This window comes from Callithrix jacchus, chromosome 17 (genome assembly GCF_049354715.1).
Source record: "Callithrix jacchus isolate 240 chromosome 17, calJac240_pri, whole genome shotgun sequence".
NCBI lineage: Eukaryota > Metazoa > Chordata > Mammalia > Primates > Cebidae > Callithrix > Callithrix jacchus.
The window spans coordinates 57384570-57397096 of record NC_133518.1 but is presented as its reverse complement, the minus strand read 5'-3'; the positions used below and the strand labels follow the sequence as shown (position 1 = coordinate 57397096).

General features: G+C 37.0%; 1 long non-coding RNA gene across 1 annotated transcript in view; it reads right to left on the bottom strand.

The window, feature by feature from the left end:
* Positions 1–733: 733 nt before the first annotated feature.
* LOC128928093 (uncharacterized) overlaps positions 734–12527 on the bottom strand; it is a 199082-nt gene continuing 187288 nt past the window's right edge. The window contains exon 3 of the long non-coding RNA XR_013528683.1: positions 734–2534. This is a non-coding gene — a long non-coding RNA (uncharacterized LOC128928093). The remainder of the gene's footprint in view (positions 2535–12527) is intronic.

Genomic DNA, 12527 nt, shown 5'->3' with positions numbered 1-12527 from the left:
ATTTTCAAGTGTCTTTTTAGCAGTGCCCCACTTTCCTGGTACCAACTTTCTATATTAGTAATTTTCTGGTACCATTTTCACACTGCTATGAAGAACTACCTGAGACTGGGTAATTCATGGAGAAAAGAGATTTAATTCTACACAGGCTGTACAGGAAGCATGGCTGGAAGGCCTCAGGAAACTAACAGTCATGATGGAAGGCAAAGGGGAAGCAGGCACGTTTTACCATGATGGAGCAGGAGAGAGAAAGCAAGCACTGGGGGAAAGGCCCACATGTCTTTAAACTATCATATTTCATGAGAACTTACATTCATGAGAGAACAGCATGGGAGAAATCTGCCCCCATGATCCAGCCACCACCCACCAGGACCCTCCCTCACCACTGAGAGTTAGAATTCGATGTGATATTTGGTAGGAACACAGAGTGGAACCTGAAGATGTGGCTGAATTGCTGCAATCTCATGACAAAACTTGAACAGATGAAGAGTCACTTCTTATGGATGAGCAAATAAAGTGGTTCCTTGAGATGAAATCTACTCCTAGTGAAGAGGTTGTGTACATTGTTGAAATGACAGCAAAGGAGTTAGAATGCTACAAAAACTTAATAGATAAAGCAGCACGAGGGTTTGAGAAGACTGACTCCAATTTTGAAAGAAGTTGTACTGTGGGTAAAAACCTATCAAACAGCACCTCATGTTACAGAGAAATCTTGCATGAAAGGCAGAGTCAATCAACGTGGCACATTTTATTATTGTCTTATTTTAAGGAATTGCAACAGCCAAGCTAAGCTTCAACTACTTCCACCCTCATCAGTCAGCAGCCATCAACATTGAGGCAAGACCCTTCACCAGCAAAAAGATTACAACTTGCCAAAGGATCAGCTGTTTGTTAGCATTTTTTTAGCAGTCAAGTGTTTTTTAATTAAGGTACATACATTGTTTATGTAGGTATAAAGCTATTGTACGCATAACAGATTACAGTATAAACTTCAGTTTTCTATGCACCGGAAAATCAAACAATTCATGTGATTTGATTCATTGCAATATTCACTTTATCGTGATGGTGTGGAACCAAACCCTCTATATCTCTGGGGTGCATGCCTGCAGTTCCAACATGGGTTCAAAACTTCAACCAATAGAAATTTGGAGCTGGGAATTTCCTTTGTCACAAAATTACATAGAATTAAATATAAGCATTATTATATAATTACTGTTGTTGTCCTTTGGACATCTACAGGGTTCTTGGTGATTAATGAAACATCTACAAAAAGTGTGCTATCAGATTACAAAGAACTACCTTTCTTAAAAACCACAAACCAAATAAGAAGGGAAACAGAAGAAAAAAATATTCTTTTTACTGTTCATTTTCTCATTTCCTTTTATCCTTTCTTATTATGAAGAACAGAGGTGGTGGGCGAAGAGTGAATAATTGGTATGTACACACACAAGTTCAAAATGTCAACAATTCCTTACCATCTATTGAGATTTACATCCATCTAAACAAATATGATGAAGACAGATAATATATCCTGCTCAGAAATGCAATTGAACTGAGAAACAAAAATGTCAACAGAGACGTTCATTTGAGACATTTTGCTATAGAAAGTTACCAGTGGTCAGAATAATTCCTCTAGATCATTGTCTAAACAATGCCCAAAATGTAGCAAAAAAAAAAAATCAGTACTACTGTTTTTCTCCTTCCAATCTTTGGGACCCTTTATGAAAAAAATGCAAGGATTCAGAACTGATTTTTAATTGCAAATTAAATAAAGGGGAAACTTTAAAAAATATATCTTATGAACTTATGGAGTATAGAATTAAATGCCTGGAGATTGTAGGCTCACATGAGGATGCGAGTTTTGCTTTACTAAGAAACACAGGCACAAAATAAAAGAGAGACTAAAGCATCATCATAAGGAACCATTTATACTTCCTTATGAAACATGCATTTATCTATAAACCATAATGTCAAATTACATACCAGTTAGAGTAAAGAATGATGAAGGGTAGAGGGATAACGTTTGTCCTTTCTCTAATTTTTAAAAATAAGCCATGAAGAAGAAATATTATATCTCAAGAACAATTAATGTAGCTGAACAGGCATTGAATTTTGTTCCTAGGTTTACTGAGAATCACTTGGAAGGACTTTCCCTGAGGCCTTATTTTCTTCAACCTAGAATTTGGGGGAAGGGCGGTGAGGGGGTGGACCAGATGATCTTTAAGATCGCTTACTGTGCCAGAATCAAATGTATTCTAAATCTATCATAAGTTCCATTTTATACACATACGAACACACAAAAGAGATAAAAATGCCAGTTGTTATCTTTTTCCCAAGGCTTTGGTTTTGTTTCAGACCTTATTTTGGAAGGGGAAAAAATCACAGATGAATCACTGCAAATTATGATACCAGTCATGGATCTTATCAAAATTGACGACTCATCCATTTTCAGCAGTTTTGCTAGCCATAGGAAAAATGCAATTTCTTCTCTTCCTCCTCCAAAGGCCAAAGGAACATGATTGCATCTTTTCTTCAAACTGTAAAAAAAAGGCTATGATCATTTTTAAAATTGCTTTGTACATTTTAATGTTTAATTCATAAAAAGCAAATTGTTTACATTTATTTTGAAGCCAGTCTTTTCAAAAAACTAATGTTTATGTTTTGATTTTCTGGCTTGTAGTCATAATATTTAATATAATGATTATTAATACTTATTCTAATTTGTTATTCTTATTCATTTAAAGTTGTTTGATTTTAGTTTATGAAGTGCTAATATTATGTAATAGTAACAGCATTTAATTTGAGTCAAGGGCATACATATTTATGTACATCTTTTCTACTTATAGTGTTGTGATCTTTGGGGTTTTTTAATTTACTCATTTATTCTAATTTTCCTCACTGGTAAAATGAAGAAATTGATAAAAACATGTCAAATTTACTATCTAAGGATATTGAAAAATCAAGTAAGATAATTATGTGAAACCATTTAAAAAAATTGCTGAGCATGATGCAACTAATATTTATCCTAATTATTATTCTCCTACTTATTTTTGTACTCTACATAGTAATAGAATTCTACGCATATTTCAAGTTGTGATTCACAATTAATTTTATAATTTCTGTGTACTTTTGAATTTGTGGTTGTCCAGTTCTGCATACATAAATTCTTAAAAATTCAAAACGTGTCTAGCTAATCCAGAACCACTATTAACATAAAATGTGCAGAAATAGTCCAACTGGCTCAGACAGCATGCTGATAGTCCCAGTGTATTTAGCACAACTAAATGTTCACGACTGGTGGTTTGTTCAAATATACAATATGGAAATACCCTCATGAGATTAAAATCTTACTCAGAAGTACTACAACTGTGAGGGCAAAATTTAAAGACAGAGCAAGTTTTCAAATGTAATCTTTTGCTCAATTCTGTCCAAAATGTAATTCTTTTCTGTTCAGCAAAATTCTTTTCTTCCCAGCTTCCCTGGGCTTCCAGAATGCGGGAGTTTTGATTATTGAGGTCACTATCAGGAAAATAAACTAAGAGTTGTGATTGCCCTACACAGACATATGGAGATCCTGAGAGTTCATAAAGATGGAAGATGCTATAAAGTGTCAATTCTATGTGCAGAAACATAGTGAGAAATTTTCTTTCGGATTTCTCAAAGAAAATCATTAGAGCAACCTGGAAATTTAGTATGGTTCCTTGAATTTAAGCAGTCTGGGGAATTATTGGTTTTGATTTACTGGCAATAGTGAAGAGGGCTAAATACAGTTTCAGAATGAAAATTCATATTATGTTGTCAGGAAGTGAGTGAGCAAAAAGGTGCAAAGGCAAAAAAAAAAAAAAGAGAGAGAGAGAAGATCACAGGCTGATACCAAAAAGTGCAACATAAATTCAGAGATGACAGAGCAGGTGAAGATTTGCAGTGTGACTACCACAATGTTACCTACAGCTGAGAATCAGAGAGAGAGAGAGAGAAAGAAAGCAAGCAAGGAAGCCACAGTACAACTGTAAAGTAAGTTCACTTTACTACGTTACCACTTGAGGTCTAAATGAGATCTGATCTTTTGTCTCCCACCCGCTTTAATGCACTCATTAGAAATAGCTGAAAGGGTTAGAACCTCCAAAATTCCTGAAGAAAACATAGCTGCAGTCTAGTTTTTTAACAAAAAGAACTCACTCCAAACTGCCTTGTCTGCAACATTGAAGCTTGGTTCTCAAACAATAAATCACAACAACTTTTCTTGATTTTGTTTTTTTATTAAACTTATGTCCACTCTCCAGTCAGGACTCATATTTTTCCCTCTGGCTCAACAGAGGTTTCAGGAAGAGGGCTTTACATTTTTCATTCCTTGAAATATTTCTCATCCCTTGCAATTCAGATATCCTGTCACAATTTGATTTTATAGGTTCCTAAGTTGAAAATGACCCATGATAGAATGTTGGAATCAAAATCCTGAACCCAAAATGCTATGCCATTAATAGAGTGGCATTATACAGGTCATTTAATTTTTTAAGTTCTTTGAACTTCAGATTTTTATCCGTAAATAGGAATAAGCCCATAATTTGAAGAGATATTTTGGAGATTAACTGAGATGTAATAATTAAATTTAAAAGATGACACGAGACTAAATGTAGGCTACCTTTATCTCTGCCTACTCCTTCTTAAACAATCCTTGTAAAGAACTACATCAAAAAGTGAGTAAAAGAAATTTTTTCTGAGTTAAGAGAGCACCTAAAAATAGAAGTCACACATATTCACAATAAGCTTGAATAAGAGTAAAGACCTAAACCTGTTTAGATTCCCAGCTCCACACTTACGAGCTCCATGAACTTTTTATATTCTTAATCTTAGTCTGAATCTAAGTCTCCTCTTTTGTAAAAGGATGACAGTACTTCACGTCCACTAGGATTTCTTTAAGTTGAGATCATTTATTCAATGTATTTGTTTTTAATTCATGCAACAAAATATTTTTTTGGATAATCCAAGGCACTGTTCTAGGTGCATGGGAATACATTAGTGAACATAACAAATAGAAACCTCTGCTCCTTGGAGGTTTGAATCATGGTGGGAGAAGAAAAATGATAGATAATAAATATAATAAGAAAAATGGTAGATAATAAATACAATAAATAATTTGTTTGGCACACTAATAGTTATAAATGCTATAGGAAAAAAAGAAGAAGAAGAAAGGGGGTTGAAAGTTTGGCAGGAAGGTTTGTGAGCTGAAGGGAAGAAAGACCATGTGGAAGTGTGAAATGTGATGATCATGGTGGGGCTCACTGAGAAAGTAAGATGAGTGCAAATGCCTGAAGAGGGACAGTAAGTCAGTCAAGTTGGAATAGGAGGGGAAGAGCATTACAAGCATCAGGATCAGATAAGTAAATATCCTAACAGCAAGGAGGCCAGAGTGGCTGGAAATAAGTAAGCAATGAAGGAGCTAGTAGGAAAATGGCAAGAAGGGCAATAGAAACTGGATAATATAGAGCCTTAAAGGCCATTGTGAGGGCTTTGATTCTGAGGAAATGGAGATCCTTTGCAGGGTTTCAGGCAAGGCAGTGATGTAATCCAATTGATGCTTTTGGAAAATCCTTTGCTGTGCTGAAAGATAAGAGTGGAACAACTGGTTTAGAGGCAGAATATGGAAGGGGAATAAAGCAAGCAAAAATGGTAGACTGATGATAGGTTGTAAAAATATAGATCTAAGTTAAAAGTAAAGTCCATAAGATTTCCTGATGGATTGACTATTACATGTGAAACATAGGAGAGTGAAGGAAGACCTCTAGATATTGGGACTGGGCAACTGGAAGAATGGAACTGCCATTCACTTGGATGGGGAAGACTGCGGGCTGAGCAAGTTTCATGGCAGAGAGATTAGGAATTAAGTTAGGCATAACCAGTTTCAGATGTCTACTAAACACTCAAGAAAAGACGTCCAATGTGCAATTGGATCTATGAGTCTAGGGCTCAAAAAACAGGTCTGAATCAGGTATTTCAACTCAGGAGTCATCAGCATTAAGAAATATCGAAAGCCATGGGACTGGATAAAATCAACAGGCAAGTGAGTACAACTAGAGAGAAAAGAGGATCACAGATCAGGAGAACAGATAAGTGACCAGTGAAGTAGGAAAGAATTCAAGGTAATACCCCCAGAAGCCAAATCAAGAAAGCATATCTAAAAGAAAGGAGTGACCGGTGACTATAAATGCTGCCAGTAAGTTGTACAAGAAGATAAGGGCTGAGAACTGACTTCGCTACATAAAGATCATTGCTAATTTGATAAGAGCAGTTGTGGTGGAATAGTGATGGGGGTGGAAGATGCCTAATTATGTCTAGTTTAAGAGATAATAAGAAGATAAATTTTGAGAAAATGAGAATAGTTGCCTTTATCAAGAAGTTTTGCTGAAAATGTAAAAAATAGAATGGTAAGTGCTGTGGAAAGTAACAAATGAAGCCTTTTTCAGGTAGAAGAAATTAAAGCATGATTCAATGTTGATATTATATATGTCAATGTCGATATTATATATGTCGAGCCCCCTTAAAAAGGCTTGTCCTATGGCAGGTGGTGTTATCTATATTCCCTGTCTACCAGTTCTTAAACTCAATAATCCTGGCTATCAAACAATATTTATGTGTTGATACTTTCCAACATACAAGTACCCGTGAGTATAAGTGACAAGATTGGCCTATCCCTGAAAGGGATGGGAAAACTCAACTGGAAAGAAAAGTCTTTCCCTGATTTGGAAATCTCTACACTACATTCAAGACAACCACACTATTTCAAGGAAAAATACTAAGAAGAGTTACCATGTTTCCTTGTAACCATTTTGGAGCCATTACTTTTGCATCAAGAGACACATGGTCTTCCTGAAGCACCTCATTCTCTTATTGATAAAACAAAACATATTTTCCCAGAGATGTAATGTCATAGTGATGCTTATATCCTTGCTTAAGACTTCTGGGACTCCATGTTTCGGTCCCCTTCCACGAACACTCCCTTCGTGGAAGCCATCATTCTCTCTCCTGGATTTGCCCTCTGGGGTCCCCTTCGACACTCTCTCATGGAAGCCTGTCTTCCCCTCCTAAACTCCATCTCTCTCTATTCCACTCAGTGTGGAAGCTGCTTTCCTCTCCCAGATTCCGGATTCCATCTTTCTGGATTCTCTCACTCAGTATGAGAATTAGCTGTTTCTTTCTCTCTCCTTCTCCTGTTTCTCTCTCTCTCTAAATAAATCACTTTCTACAAACACTTTCTAGTCCAGCATTTACCGAAAAAAAGAAAAAAGAAAAAAAAAAGACTTCTAGTACTCTTCAAATCTATTCAGTTCACAGTATAGTTGGAACACTATGGAAAGAAGGAGAAGAGAAAGACTAGCAGAAGGGTAGATCCAGAGGAAAAATAATGTGATGAAGTAAGGAGACGAGTTCCATAGAAGTGACAATAGGTGATTCAGCTAAATGGGAATACCAAGTAAATTTCATTACAGTTACTGAAATTTATATAGGATTTGGTGGTATTTGTTTTATTTACCTGTGGTCCAATCTCCATTTTCTGATAATCACATCTTAATTTTCTCTTGAAAACTATCATTCCACTATAGCCAACTGATTTGATGGAATGTAGATCTAGTTGCCACCCCCTCTCCTAGACAAGCTGTAGGCAAAAACCCAAGCTGAAATAACAAACTCTTCATCTTGAAGGAAGTGGCAACAGGAAAGGAGAGTTGCCATTGTCTCCTTTCCATGAGAATTTCCTTAAGAAATAGTCTGTTGGTTTCAACTTCCCAAATGCAGGGCTCATCTTCAGTCAATGTGCTCTGCTACGACTGTATTCATTGTTTACATAGGTATCCATTCCATTTGGTCAGTTTCTGCACTATACCTGCGGTTAAGGATTTTGTGTATAACATCTACTTTGCCTGGCCCTTGTCCACGTCAAAGCTCAGTTCTTCAGCTCTTCCTTTCTATCTGTGAGTTATCATGCATCAAAAATCAATCTCCTTCCACTCCTTTTTTTCTTTTGAAGTCAGGCACAGCTACTTGCAACCAAAGAAAGCTAGAAATAGAGAGGACCAGTCTGGAAACCTGATCATTACTAAGACTCTCAAAATGACGTATTTTTAACACATCCTTTCCTGGGCTGGGATCTGTCCTGTGTGCAACTTTACCCCTTTCACTACTTTTACATACTGACTTGGTAAGATCTTTCAGTTTGGAATTTCTGCTTCTGCTCACCAAGTCCTCAACAGCACAAGAACAGATTAATGCTTAAAACTCTGTTCCCTTATTTTCACTTGGAATCAAGTAATTATTAAATAAATGCAACTGAAACAACTAATAGGAACAGAGAAGAATTCTTGAAATCTTTTGTGTATTCTAGACCATCATTTTGGGAAAAAAATGAGATCCAATGTCTACTAAAAATTCTTTTAAATATATAAAATGAAAATTAGTTATCTAATTTCATTAGATGCCACTCTCAAAAGCCTTTTGCTCTTGGCTATGAAACCTTCATTTGAAAGCCTTTTCCTCTGAATTCTCTGGCACAGTTTTATGGGATGCTCAATGTAAACAGATGCCTCATATAAATTTCATTTTTATAGGTAGCTAATATACTAATATCCTACAGGGATAATTTAAACTCCCAGGTGTCCAGGTTTTAACTAGGCTACAAAGAAAATTTAGCCAAGGACAATAGGACAAACCACCTAAGCTGGAAATGTCATGGCTCTTCGTTGAAGCACAAGGATTTTAGCAAACTTTAATATAATGTCACACACAGAACAATCTGGCTAGGGAAGGGACTCATTAACTGAGGTAAATCAAATTTACAGATTTTGTTAGAGCCATTTAGAAGCATGAAATCCTTGTATATATTATTTATATACATAGTTCCACATTGGAACTTGGAGTAGTAAAATGTCTCATAATGAGATGGCATCAAAACATCAACTATCCCTACCAGGCTGACTGTTCTGTGATGCTAGGAAAGGATCTATACTATTGGAGATTGTAAAATGCAAAAATATAAAGTAGATCAATAATTCTCATCACATATGTACATATGTGTCTGCATGGAGTAAAGTTCCTGTTGAGATGAAATTTAAACCTCTGCAGGCAAAGCTACCACTCAAGCTTTGTATCTAGAAGTTAGCCGAAAGCAGCTCTTTGACTTTTCCCTGAAGACAAAAGTGGTCTTTGTTAATACTCAAATATAAGTTCGGGAGTCATTCCTTGCCCTGTTGCAACATCCTTTTGTAGCTTCCTCCTCGATATGACATAGAATACTGAGCTCAGAACTGGAAAGGAAGCTGATACTCTGGCTTGAAGGGCAAGAAGCTTTTTGAAGGAAAGCAATCCCTTCCCTTTGAAGAGTAGATATTCTAAGAAACTCTGGAAATTGCTAGCTTAGTAACAACTGAGTCTTATGAAAAGTAATGGAAATGGGATGCTGAACTAAGGGCCAACATAATACCTAGGATTTGCTGGTTTATGGGGTTTCATGCAGCATCTGTCCAGAGCCACATATTCCTTAGGTATAAAAGTGATGCCTCCGGCAATGGTTTAGTATGAGAGTGTGAAGTAAAAGAGCTGTAATGCTAATATGCAAACATAACACAATCACGCTACCTGTGCAGCAGCCGGAACTCTGCACTACAATGGGGAGCCAGTGAGTGAGAAGTGTTCAACTAGCTAACCAAAAGCCTGCAACAGAATGAACAGCTGCAGAAAAGGGGACTGGATAGCTTCGACAGTCCTCTCCAGTGTTCTCCAAAGTGCACTTGGGAAGCAAGGTGAATTCTTTCAGGAATGGAAATCCCTGGAGTTCTTGACAATCTGGGGGTAACATTGGCCTGAAGAGACAATTGCTAAATTTTCTTCTAATCTAATATGATGGTTAATGTTAGGTGTCAACTTGGCAAGATTATGGTGCCCAGTTGTTTGGTCAAACACCAGTGTAGATGTTGCTATGAAGTTATTTTGTAGTTGTGATTAACATGCATAATCAGTTGACTTCAAGTAAACAAGATTATTCTCGATAATGTTAAGTGTGGTCTCATCCAATTAGTTAAGGGCCTTAGAGAAAAAAAATGAGGTTTCCAGAAGAAAAAATGTTGCTTCAAGACTGTAACATAGTACCTCTGCCTGAGTTTCCAGGATGCCAGCCTATTGATTCCAGATTTGCCAGTCCTCACCATTGCATGATGAGCTGATTCCTTAAAATAAATCCTTCCTCTCTCTTCTAACCCCCATAAACAGACATATAGATGACACATGCATGTATAGCATATATATGTAAACATACATGCATGTATAATATTTGTATATTCATATGTGCATGCACACCACATATATACATCTGGAAAAGTGAGTTTTTGAATCACTATTTGGAAAAAACGTAAAATATATGGCCTTGGGTGCACCCCCAGGCTGGTAAGGCAGTCTATTTTGTTTACATACATATACACAGTTCATAAACAAAGATTTATATTGTTCTATCACTATAATGCTCAAACCCTCATATGGAGTTAAAATGATTTATTTAGAGTTGCACATTTTGCCAATATAAGAGTCACTCCTCTTTTGAAACATCCCTCATTGCTTCCTTTTAAAGTACATTTTCTGTAAATTATCTTTCTAACATTATACTCTACTTGAAACCAAACTACAAGAAAGGGGAATCCCAGGCAGGCTCTTTTTGTACCATAAATTCAAATAACCCCAGAGCTTTGGCAGAATTCCTAAAGTCTTTTTAGGTTTCAGAGACAGATAGGCAGAGACTGAACAAATTCTGGGGCAGAAGAGACCTAGTTCAGAAGCTGAGAACACAAAGACCAAAAAAGTAAAGACAGAGGGCTATTCACCTGAAGAAACAGAAAAGCCAAAGTTCAAACCTAAACAGACCAGAGACCTTAACTCAAATTCGTTAATTCATTATTTACTCATTGATTCAGAATTTATTAATCAGTTGCTATTAACAAGACTATCTGCTTGGGTATTTTGAAGTGGTTGGGGGAAGGATAGTACATGGGCTATGCCCTCGAGGGCTGTAAAGTCTGCATTTGGGTCCAAGTTTATACACAAAAAAACTGAGTATAAGAAAGATGAAGAAATTTGGTCATCCTAGAATGTAACCTTTAAAGTAAGACAAGTGTAAAAATAACTGTAATACAAGATAGAAACTATGAGGTCTCACTGGTGCAGAAGGGAGGCAGTTGATGGGTCTAAAGAGGAACAGTACTAAAGTGCACTGGGATGACAAGATGTAATGATGCCTTGCAAAAAAGGTGGGTATCCAGAATTCAGAGCCAGGTTAAGATTTTTAGAGGCCCTAATCACCAAAGAGATTTATGGTGGTACCTATCTTCCTTCATCACTACCACATGTAATTCTAAACAAAATAGAATTTAAATACTTTTCTTTCTTTTCTTTTATTGAGATGGAGTCTCATAGTGTCACCTGGGCTGGAGTGCAGTGGTACAATCTTGGCTCACTGCAACCTTTGCCTCCTGGGTTCAAGCTATTCTCCTGCCGCTTGCTAGGATCACAGGTGCCTGCCACCATGCCCAGCTAATTTTTTGCATTTTTTGTAGAGACAGGGTTTCACAATGTTGGCCAGGTTGGTCTCAAACTCCTGACCTCATGATCCCCATGCCTCGGCCTCCCAAAGTGCTGGGACTTCAGGCATAAGCCACTGAATAATTTTTAAGTTAAAGAAATATATCCATGTTCAGATTTCTTCTCCATGGCCCTCACTTTATTGCTTTTCTTCCAATAATACATTCCTGCAAAAAAAAAAATTGGGGGAGTGCTCCTATTTTGCTGTTCAATATATTCACTCTTAGTCTGTCGATACCAGGATGCACAAAGTTTTATCGCTGCACAGTCATGCCCATTTATTTATGTATCATCTATGACTGTTTTCCCACTATAATTGCCGAGTTGAGTAGCTGCAATAGAGACTGATGACCTGCAAAGCCTCAAGTATTTACCACTTACCACAGGGACACGCACAGAAAAAGTTTGGCAACTCTTTTGATTCATAGAGTAATTCAACACATGTAGAAATGCAAAAAAGGTATGCAAGTAGCATTCATTTACCCGGGAAAATAGGCTAGCAACCTCATAAGAAGCCTCACAGGATGGTAATTAGGTAGGTAGATAGGACAGAACCTTTTTGGACAGAACCTCCCAATTCAGTCTATTACTGGGAATACATCACTGAGGCTGGACTGCAAATAGATTAAATATCATGACATTAATGTGTATGCAAAGTACATCACATTTATCAGATCATTGTGACCACTTCACCCCAATAAAGGCAATCATAATCAAACTAACAACCAGAAGATTTCTTGATCACTACAGATTCAGAGGGAAGAGTTGAACTAAACTGTAATGGAGCCACAGTTCCAGAGCCCACAGGTTCCTCCACAGTGTGGGGATAGGCACTGCTAGGGTTTGCCTTGGTAATCTTCCTTTTGCTGTGTTGCCATCCTCCCTTCCCATGATCACAATCTTTCTCTGGA